This window comes from Dama dama, chromosome 24, assembly GCF_033118175.1.
Source record: "Dama dama isolate Ldn47 chromosome 24, ASM3311817v1, whole genome shotgun sequence".
In the NCBI taxonomy this organism is placed as follows: domain Eukaryota; kingdom Metazoa; phylum Chordata; class Mammalia; order Artiodactyla; family Cervidae; genus Dama; species Dama dama.
The window spans coordinates 25,972,538-25,983,281 of NC_083704.1; the positions used below are offsets into that span (position 1 = coordinate 25,972,538).

Genomic DNA, 10,744 nt, shown 5'->3' on the forward strand with positions numbered 1-10,744 from the left:
TCTACCCTGTAGCCAGAGTAATCTTTTCAAACACCCAGTCTTACTGCTTTGGAAACCAGCTTTTCCTCAAAAAGTGCACCATAAAATAGCCATGTGGTCCAGAAATCCCACTCCTACGCATATACCCTGAGAAACCAAGGGCAGAACTCAAACAAATCCTCATACAACGAAGTTCAGTGCCGCACCAGTCACAAAAGCCACAAGGTAGAAACAACCTGAATGTCTATCAAAACGTGAATCAATAAACAAAGTGTGGTCTATCCAAACAACAAAACATTAATCTGCCATAAAAAAAGGAATAAAATTCTGATCAACACTACAATATGTATGAACGCTAAAAATATTGTGTGTGCATGCTAAGTTGCTCAGTCATGTCCGACTCTTTGCGACCCTACGGACCATAGCCCACCAGGCTCCTCTGTTCACGGAATTCTCCAGGCAAGAATGCTGCAGTGGATTGCCATTTCCTTTTCCAGGGGATCTTCCCAACCCAGGGATTGAACCTGCATCTCTTACGTCTCCTGCATGGCAAGTGGGTTCTTTACCACTAGCACCACCTGGGAAGCCCAGAAACATTGGATTAAGTGACAGAAGATAGACACTAAAGCACAAATCATGTCTGATTTCACTTATATGAAATGTCTAAGATAGAAAAAATTTTTAAAGACAGAAAGTAGATTAGAGGTTACAGGGACTATGGGGAATGGAAAGTGGAATGGAAAGTATCTCACTTAATGTTTAGGGTGATAAAAATTTTTGGAAATAGAAAGTGGTAATTAATGGTTGTGCAACATTGGGAGAATAATTAATGGTTCTGAACTGTACATGTGAAATATTACTGGTCTAAAATAATGTAACTCCATGGTTGATTCATGTCAATGTATGACAAAACCCACTACAATATTGTAAAGTAATTAGCCTCCAACTAATAAAAATAAATGAAAAAAAAAAAAAAGTAGATTTGGGGGGAGTTTCCTGGTGGTCCAGAGGCTAAGACTCTGCACTCTCAATGCAGGGGGCCCAGGTTTGATCCCTGGTCAGGGAACTAGATCTCACATGCTGCAACTAAGAGTCCGCATGCCACAAACTACAAGATTCCACATGTTGCAACTAAGACCCAGCACAGTCAAGTAAATAAAACAATAGTAAGTAAATATTTTTTTTTTTTGGTGCCTTTATACAAATGAATATCACTCAGTGATAGATAGGAATGAAACTGGAACATTTGTAATGATGTGGATGAACCTAGAAACTGTCACACAGAGTGAAGTCAGAAAGAGAAACAAATGTAGTATATTAACACATTTATATATGGAATCCAGAAAAATGGTTCTGATGAATGAACCTATTTGCCAGGCAAGAACAGAGACACAAACATAGAGAATGGACTTGGGGACACTGTGGCGGGGCGAGGGGTGGGGAGCCGGGAACGAACTGGAAGAGTAGCGTTGACATAACAGACACTATGATGTGTAAAATAGTAGCTGGTGGGAAGCTGCTGTTACCACAAGGAGCTCAGCTCGGTGATCTATGATGACCTAGAGGAGTGGGATGGAGCAAAGGTGGGAGGGAAGCTCGAGGGGGAGGGGATACATGTATACAATGCCTAATGTCATGTTGGTATACAAGCAGAAACTAACACACCGTTGTAAAGCAATTATACTCCAACTTTTCTAAAAGGTAGCTTTATAATATACACTTTAACACAGTAAAAACTAATTAATTAAATGCCCAAAGATAAAAAAGTTACCAATCTTACTAGGTGATTCCTCTGCTTAAGCCCCTTTCATTGAGGAGAAGAGAGTGAAGACCACAATGATACATGGCCCCCAGAGTACGGCTTCTCCATCTCCCCCACTTTAGTGAGTTCCACTCCTCTCTCTCCCCTTCATTCCTTACACTCTGGTTTTCTCTCAGTCATTTGAAAGCATTATGCCTCTCATAGTGCCCCTAAACAAGCTAGGTCCTCTTCCCATTTCACCCTTCAAATTTCAGCTTATTTCTTACAGTTTTAAGGAAGGCTTTCTCATCCAACAGGTCAGATCCTCGTATTTTGCTCTGGAACTCTCTCTCTCACTCACACACACAAACACACACAATTTCTCCTTTACAATGCTTACTATATTTTAGATTTATTGTTATGTTTGTGTGTGTTTTGTAGGCAGCTTCCAAGACAGCACCCAGGGATCACCACCTCCTTGGAGGGACACCCTTGTGTGGTCCCCCCTCCCACTGATTCAGGGTTGATTTGTGTGACAAACAAAAGAGGACAGAAGTGACTTCTGAGACTTGGTTTTCAAAGACTGTTGATTCCATGTTGATTTCGCTCTCTGATTCTCATCACTTGCTCCAGGGGGATGCTCTATCATGAGCCCTGTGTAGAGGGGACCATGTGGACAGGACGACAGCCTGGTGAGTGAGCATGAAGTGCTTGGCTTCAGTCTCTGTCAGAGCTGCAGAGACTCCAGCGCTTACTGACAACATGCACACAGTCTCCTAAGACACTCTGAGCCAGACCCACCTGGCCAAGTGTCTTGCTGCTCCCAATCCCCTGATCCTTAGAAACTGAATGAGATAATCCACGTTTGTTGTTTTAAACTGATAATTTTTATATAGAGATAGATATGATTATTTGATGAATATGATTATTATTTGATTAATATTCCCCTTCACATTCAAGGAGAACAAAAACTTGTCCTTGCTGTACTCCCCAATTATATAGCCAATGTCTATCACAGTATCTGACATAAAGTAGACATTCAATAGATATTTGTTTAATGAATGAATGAATGAGTAAACCCCAGTGACTTCACACATCTACTAAAAGAAGATAGGAATTTTACATGCCTTACTGACATGGGATGGCCTGGGTCATTCAGAACCAAGATCTGTTGACATAGCTTTGAATGTAAGCCATAGTTCATTCACAAGCACTCCAGGGAAGGCAAATCAGTACTCATGGCTTTAGTTAATAGACCATGCAACTTGACAACTTGGAAAAAGTCAATTTAGATGCTTTTACATGCAACGGAGAATATTAAAAAGGTACCACCGCAAACAGTGCAGAGCCATTCCTTTATAGAGACTGAAGGCCCTGCCAGGTGTGAGAGGGTTGAAGGAAATGAAAAGGAAAAGGTGAACGTGAGGCAGAGACTTACATGAGAGAAGTACATTTTCTGCCATCATTGCGATGGACAGTTTTCTTTGGAAAACAGCTCAAATTCAACTAATGCATTTTACTCCCTTAATGCAAAGATAACTTTTTAAATGATATTCCAGTTCCAGGAATGATAGTTAAATGGGGGAAAAAAAGGCACAAAAAGGTGCTCAAATACAATAAAACCTGGAAAGCAACTGCTTTAGCATCAATCTTGACATTAAGCCATTATAAAAACAAGCCAAATTTAGACACCAAGATTTCTGAGCATCTGTTTTCCTTGAAGAATAATACTACCAGCTCAATAGCACAGGTCTAAAACACTTAAACCTGCTCTTCATCCAAGCAAACAATGGATCTCTCCTGGCCTCCTCCATTGGACCAACTCACTCCCTGAACACATCTTGGATCAATGGAATATGAAAGCATAGAATCATAGAGAAAAAGAGAGAAAGAAACATAGAACTTGAGATTAGAAACAGCCAAGCAAAATCCCGAAGAGATTACGAAAGCAGGACTGGGACAGCAAGCATGAACTTACCAAAGAACTGTTAAAGGGGAGAATTAATGGTGCTCACGGTTATTATATTTGTACCCCCTCTCTTTAAACACTAATTTTCATGGTGTACTTTTTCATATGAATGCAGTAGGCTAACAGTTCAGTTCAGTCACTCAGTCGTGTCCAACTCTTTGCCACCCCATGGACTGCAGCATGCCAGACTTCCATGTCCATCACCAACTCCCAGAACTTAATCAAACTCATGTCCATCGAGTTGGTGATGCCATGCAAAGATCTCATCCTCTGTCATCCCCTTTTTCTCCGGCCTTCAATCTTTCCCAGCATCAGGGTCTTTTCCAATGATGAGTCAGTTCTTTGCATCAGGTGGCCAAAGTATTGGAGCTTCAGTTTCAGCATCAGTCCTTCCAATACATATTAGATTTCCTTTAGTATTGACTGGCTGGATCTCCTTGCAGTCCAAGGGACTCTCAAGAGCCTTCTCCAACACCACAGTTCAAAAGCATCAATGTTTCGGTGCTCAGATTTCTTTATAGTCCAACTCTCACATCTATACATGACTACTGGAAAAGCCATTACCTTTGACTAGATGGACCTTTGTTGCCAAAGTAATGTCTCTGCTTTTTAATATGCTGTCTAGGTTAGTCATAGCTTTTCTTCTAAGAAGCAAGTGTCTTTTAATTTCATGACTCCAGTCACCATCTGCAGTGATTTTGGAGCCCAAGAAAATAAGATTGTTACTGTTTCCACTGTTTCCCTATCTATTTGCCATGAAGTGATGGGACCAGATGCCATGATCTTCATTTTCTGAATGTTGAGTTTTAAGAAAGCTTTTTCACTCTCCTCTTTCATTTTCATTAAGAGGCTCTTTAGTTCTTCTTCACCTTCTGCCATAAGGGTGGTGTCATCTGCATATCAGAGGTTATTGATATTTCTCCTGGCAATCTTGATTCCAACTTGTGCTTCATCCAGCCTAGCGTTTCTGATGATGTACTCTGTGTTTAAGTTAAATAAGCAGGGTGACAATCTATAGCCTTGACGTACTCCTTTCCCGATTTGGAACTAGCCCACTGTTCCATGTACAGTTCTAACTGTTGCTTCTTGATCTACACACAGATTTCTCAGGAGGCAGGTAAGGTGATCTGGTATTCTCAACTCTTGAAGAATTTTTCAGTTTGTTGTGATCCACACAATCAAAGGCTTTGGCATAATCAATAAAGCAGAAGTAGATGTTATTTCTGGAACTCTCTTGGTTTTTTGATGATCCAACAGATGTTGGCAATTTGATCTCTGGTTCCTCTGCCTTTTCTAAATCCAACTTGAACATCTAGAAGTTCATGGTTCACATACTGTTGAAGTCTGGCTTGGAGAATTTTGAGCATTACTTTACTAGCATATGACTTGAGTGCAATTGTGCAATAGTTTGACCATTGTTTGGCATTGCCTTTCTTTGGGATTGGAATGAAAACTGACCTTTTCCAGTCCTGGGGCCACTGCTGAGTTTTCCAAATTTGCTGGCATATTGAGTGCAGCACTTTCACAGCATCATCTTTTAGGATTTGAAAGAGCTCAAATGGAATTCTATCACCTCCACTAGCTTGGTTCATAATGATGCTTTCTAAGGCCCACTTGACTTTGCATTCCAGGAAATCTGACTCTAGGTGAGTGATCACACCATTGTCATTATCTGGATCATGAAGATCTTTTTTGTATAGTTCTTCTGTGTATTCTTGCCACCTCTTAGTATCTTTTGCTTCTGTTAAGTCCATCCCATTTCTGTCCTTTATTGTGCCCATCTTTGCATGAAATGTTCCCTTGGCATCTCTAATTTTCTTGAAGAGATCTCTAGTCTTTCCCATTCTATTGTTTTCCTGTATTTTTTTTTTTCTTTTGCATTGTTCACTTAAGAAGGCTTTCTTATCTCTCCTTGCTATCTTCTGGAACTCTGCATTGAGATGGGTATATCTTTCCCTTCATCCTTTACCTTGCACTCCTCTTCTTTTTTCAGCCATTTTTATGGCCTCCTCAGACAATCATTTTGCCTTTTTGCATTTCTTTTTCTTGGGGATAGTCTTGATCACAGCCTCCTGTACAATGTCACAAACCTCTGTCCATAGTTCTTCAGGCACTCTATCAGATCTAATCCCTTGAATCTATGTGTCACTTCCACTGTACAATCATAAGGGATTTGATTTTGGTCATACCTGAATGGTCTAGTGGTTTTGCCTACTTTCTTCAATATAAGTCTGATTGTGACAATAAGGAGTTCATGATCTGAGCCACAGTCAGATCCCAGTCTTATTTTTGCTGATTATATGGAGCTTCTCCATCTTGGCTGCAAAGAATATAATCAATCTGATTTTGGTGCTGACCATCTGGTGATGTCATGTGTAGTCTTGTCTTGTGTTGTTGGAAGAGGGTGTTTGCTATGAACAGTGTGTTCTCCTGACAAAACTGTGTTAGCCTTTGCCCTGTTTCGTTTTGTACTTCAAGGCCAAATTTGCCTATTACTCTGGGCATCTCTTGACTTCCTACTTTTGCATTCCAGTTCCCTATGATGAAAAGGACATCTTTTTGGAGTGTTAATTCTCAAAGGTCTTGTAGGTCTTCATAGCACTGTTCAGCTTCTTCAGCATTACTGGTTGGGGCATGGACTTGGATTTCTGTAACATTAAATGTATACAACTTAGATTTTCACAGAGAAACATATTTATTGTGGGGAGGCCCAAAGACTGGTAGCCAGATATATATGGCTGTATATGTATGTATGTGTATATGTGTGTGTGTGTATATATACACACACATACACATCTCTAACCCAAGCTGCTATATTCTCAATACATAACAATAAGAAAAATCAAGTTGGGACCAGATTTGAAGTATAGAAGTTTAGAGTGGGAAAGAACTTTGCATCTTATTTGTTGTTGTTGTTGTGTTTAGATGCCAAGTCATGTCCAACTCTCACGCAGCCCCGTGGACTGTTGTCTCCCAGGTTCCTCTGACCATGGAATTTTCCAGGCAACAAGACTGGCGTGGGTTGCCATTTCCTTCTCCAGGGACTCTTCCTGACCCAGAAGTTGAACCCTCAAATCCTGCATTGCAGGTGGATTCTTTACCACTGAGTCACCTGGGAAGCCCCTTTATTATTTTTACATTCGTAAAATCACTATTTCTAATTCATAAAATTAGCAATCACTAATTCTCCTGTGTTATTTCTCTGGTCCCTCTTCTGATTACTTCCCCTGTCATTTGACTCTGCGCATGTCTTCCTTAGAGAGAAGGTGCTGACAGCAGATGGGGAATTAACATGAAAGGCCAGGCTGAGGGATTGAGACACAGACTAGTGGGAACTGGAAGTGCTGAGGATACTGGCAGGAATGTATCAGCTGTGGAGCAGGGAGATTATTCTGAAAACAATATTTAAGGTACGCTTTAAAAAACAGTTTAAAAAAAAAGATTAGAGCAGCTAGGGTTGGAGGGGATGGTAAGCAACAAAAACTGACTAGGAGCAATTTTTTTAAAATGGAAAGGGGGGATAAATCATTGGAAGGATACTTGGTAGGTCAAAGAATCCAAGAGAAGGTTGAAGGATTGAACTTTGGGAAGTCCATGATCCAGAGCAAATGAGGAAATTCAGGTAAGTGGGAATTCATAGGACAGGTCAATGGGAAGAATCAGGATCAGTTATGTTCCTTCTTTGAGTCACTTTTCAGGGATTCAACTCTCATGAAGGCTTGTTGTACCTGTCAACACCCTGGCCAGGAGAGGGAATCCATCCTGATTTGTAGTCCCTTCAAGACTTAAGTGTTTTCCCCTCAACTTTGAAAAGAAGATTGGATACTGCCTTTTAAGTTAAAAAAGAGGGCTTCCCTGGTGGTCCAGTGGTTAAGAATCTGCCTTGCAATGCAGGGAACACTGGCTCAATCTCTGGTCCAGGAAAATTCCACACACTGAGAGGCAACTAAGCCCATTCACCACAACTGCTGAACCAGCCCTCCAGAACCCTTGAGCCTCAGCTACTAAGCCTGAGTGCCCTGGGACACGTGCTCCACAACACAGACAAGCCACCACCCTGAGGAGCCCCTAGTCAACTAGAAAGCAGCTCCCATTCCCTACAACTAGAGAAAGCCCGCATAGCAATGAAGACCCAAGGCAACCAAAACTAAAAATAAGTAAATTTTAAAAAGTTTTTTTAAGTTAAAAATGATACCAGGCAGACAAACACAATGGCTGTCCATATGAGGTCCAGCAAGGAGCTACTGTCCTAACTCAGCCCTAAAGGAATGAGAAATGATAGGGTACAGACCAAGCCCAGGGTTACTGTCTAGTCCACTTCCTACTGTCTAAAGTCAAGAGCAGCTTTGATGCACCTTTGGATGGAAGGACAGTCCTCAGCACTTGGGACAGATAGGTACTGTACCTGCTCCATAATTATCACTCCAGAGCATAGATGACACTCACGTGAACGGCTGAGTCAGACGCATCCAGGTCCATGTGTCAGGCGTTGATGGGCAGGATGTTGCGTGCTGTCAGCTACCACGTTGCCTCTCTTCCTTATCTCTTCCAAGTGGTGGGACGGGACACTGTTGTGCGTTCCATCTTGTTAGGAAAGAGCCTGCCCAGTAACAAGAAAGCAGACACTGCAGAGTTGTCACTCCATCCTGTTTTCTCCAAGAACTTTGTAGTGCAGACCTGGGAAAATGCCAAAATTACCCTTTCTTGGTATTCATGGAAGAGTGATCATCACTGGGGAAGAAAAGAGACAAAAGTTCTCAGACACAGGCAACAACACTTCTGTAGTCTTAGAACCACAGATCCCCAAAGACCTCAAACACATTTGCCAACCGTGCCATCACTGTGTCTTTGCAGCCCTTGGGAAAGTGATTTCAAAAGATCAAGAGAGAAAGCTGAAACTTTGCCTCAGACGGACTATTATAAAAGAGAATTTCACAGCAAAGCTTCCTTAGTACCTAAAATGATGTTTATTGTAAAAAAAGAATAAATAAAAAGTGTTCGTGTGCAAAGAGAATAAAGGGAAAGAACAGGGTTTAGGCAAACCTTTTATTTTTTTTTTCTTCCAGAGAAAGAGAGACACCATGTGGATTTCAGAGACAGTCAACTTAGCTCCATTGACTTTAATATGCTATGAAGGAAAAAGATTTTTGCTTAAGGATCTGGTAGCAAAATAAATCACAGAGATAGATAACAAGGAAGTTAAAGTGACCAGTTCAGATGAATAAAAGTCTAGAGCTTTGTGCTATAGAACAAAAATTCCTCAAGGACTGTTCTCTGTTACAATGTGGCAAAATGGGAATCTTGCAGGCGTTTGCAATTTGAAAGCAAAAAGATGACAGAGGTCATTGTTCTGGGTGAGACCCACATTCCTGTTCTTAACATTGAGATGTTCCTACCAGTCAACCTGGAAACACAAACAAAGCGGAAACATTCCTCCTGGAGGGACTATCCTGGTGGTCCAGTGGTTAAGAATCCACTTTCCAAATCACGTGACATGGGTTTGATCCCTGGCCAGGGAGTTAAGATCCCACAGGCTACAGGGCAACGAAGCCCTCGAGCTCTACAGCCCACAGGCCACAACTAGAGAAAGGTCTGCGTGCCACGACTAAGACCTGATGCAGCCAAATACACAAATAAATATTAAAAAAACACACACATTAAAACCCAAAGATTCCTCCTGGAGAGCAATTCTGACGCATCAGCTCTCCTTGTCTCCCTGCCTCCGGACTGGATGGTACGACTATCAGGGGACGCAGCAAAGTAAATCTACTCCCAGTCACGTCCCACAGAAGGAGTATTGTGATTTGATTTGAATGGACTCTGTGAAGAAGAGAACCTGGTTTGAATCTGATCTCACCAGACATGTACGAAGATGCTCAGGAGAAAGCCGTTTGGTCTGCAGCGCCCTCTACTACACCTGGGAAAAAGCTACAGTGGGGATAGGGGGGTGGGAAGGGGAGCTCAGAGACCCAAGGTGGAGCTGGGGTGGGCGGGGAAGGGAAACAGATTGTCTTCATCATAGAGCACTACTGAAAATGAGCCACATGCTTCCAGTGGAACCCATTTTAGTCCCTCATCTGCAGCTACCAGAGGCACTGAATGCTTTGTGATTTAAACACTGCCCCCAAAGACTTGCAAATAAGGAAATGTGCATATTCACTCCATGCTCCCTGCCTTTATTTTCCCAGAGCATTCACAGCAAGGCTGGTAAGTTTCTTCTTTGCTCCCTGCTTGAGACTTCCTTTCTGGACCTAGACATCAGTTTGTAAATATAAGCATGATTGTGTGTGCTCAGTCGTGTCCAACTCTTTGCGACCCCATGGACTGTAGCCCTCCAGGCTCCTCTGTCCACGGGATTCTCCAGGCAAGAATACTGGAGTGGGTTGCCATGCCCTTTTCCAGGGGATCTTCCCAACCCAGGGGTCAAACCCAGATCTCCCGCATTGCAGGTGGATTCTTTACCTTCTGAACCACAAGGAAAGCCCTAGAGACAAATGTGGTGTCACAGAAATTGGATATCTGATACAGACAGCCCAATGACTCCTAAAACCAATCTAAACAAAGGAAACCAAAGTGGATCAGAGTTGATGTGGCTGTGCTAAAGCCAGACAGCAAGAAATGCAATGCAGGTCTCCTTCCTGAGTCTAATATAGTGTCCATTACAAAGTATGACAGGCCATTCCATACTCAGATACAGAAAGGCATTTTCTAAAGTACATATCAGACAAAGCCCCTAGATGGTTTTAACTGTGCTTGCTGCATGTGAAAAACTGTGCCAATTTCTTTCTTTCTTTTTTTTTTTTTTTAAAAAAAAAGCTTTCTCAGATGTATAAGAATTTATAGATCTCACATATCTAAAGAGGCTCACTCTTTCAGTGGTCCTTCTAGAAAGTCGGTAGAGTTGCTCTAATTCACCACATTTTGGAAATTTCACTCTAGATAGAGTAGGGTCTGGTAAAGAATTCTACCCAGATGGTTCAAGTGAAAAGATTATAGGGATGAGATAACTTAGGTGAGGGCAGGTCTCAGCACGATGAGGTTCACAGGACTAGCGA

At 41.9% G+C, this 10,744-nt stretch overlaps 1 non-coding gene across 1 annotated transcript; it reads left to right on the forward strand.

Annotated features, from left to right (window-relative positions):
* Positions 1 to 972: 972 nt before the first annotated feature.
* Positions 973 to 1,045, forward strand: TRNAE-CUC (transfer RNA glutamic acid (anticodon CUC)). The gene has a single exon. It is a non-coding gene; the product is annotated as a tRNA-Glu (tRNA).
* The last annotated feature ends 9,699 nt before the right edge of the window (positions 1,046 to 10,744 follow it).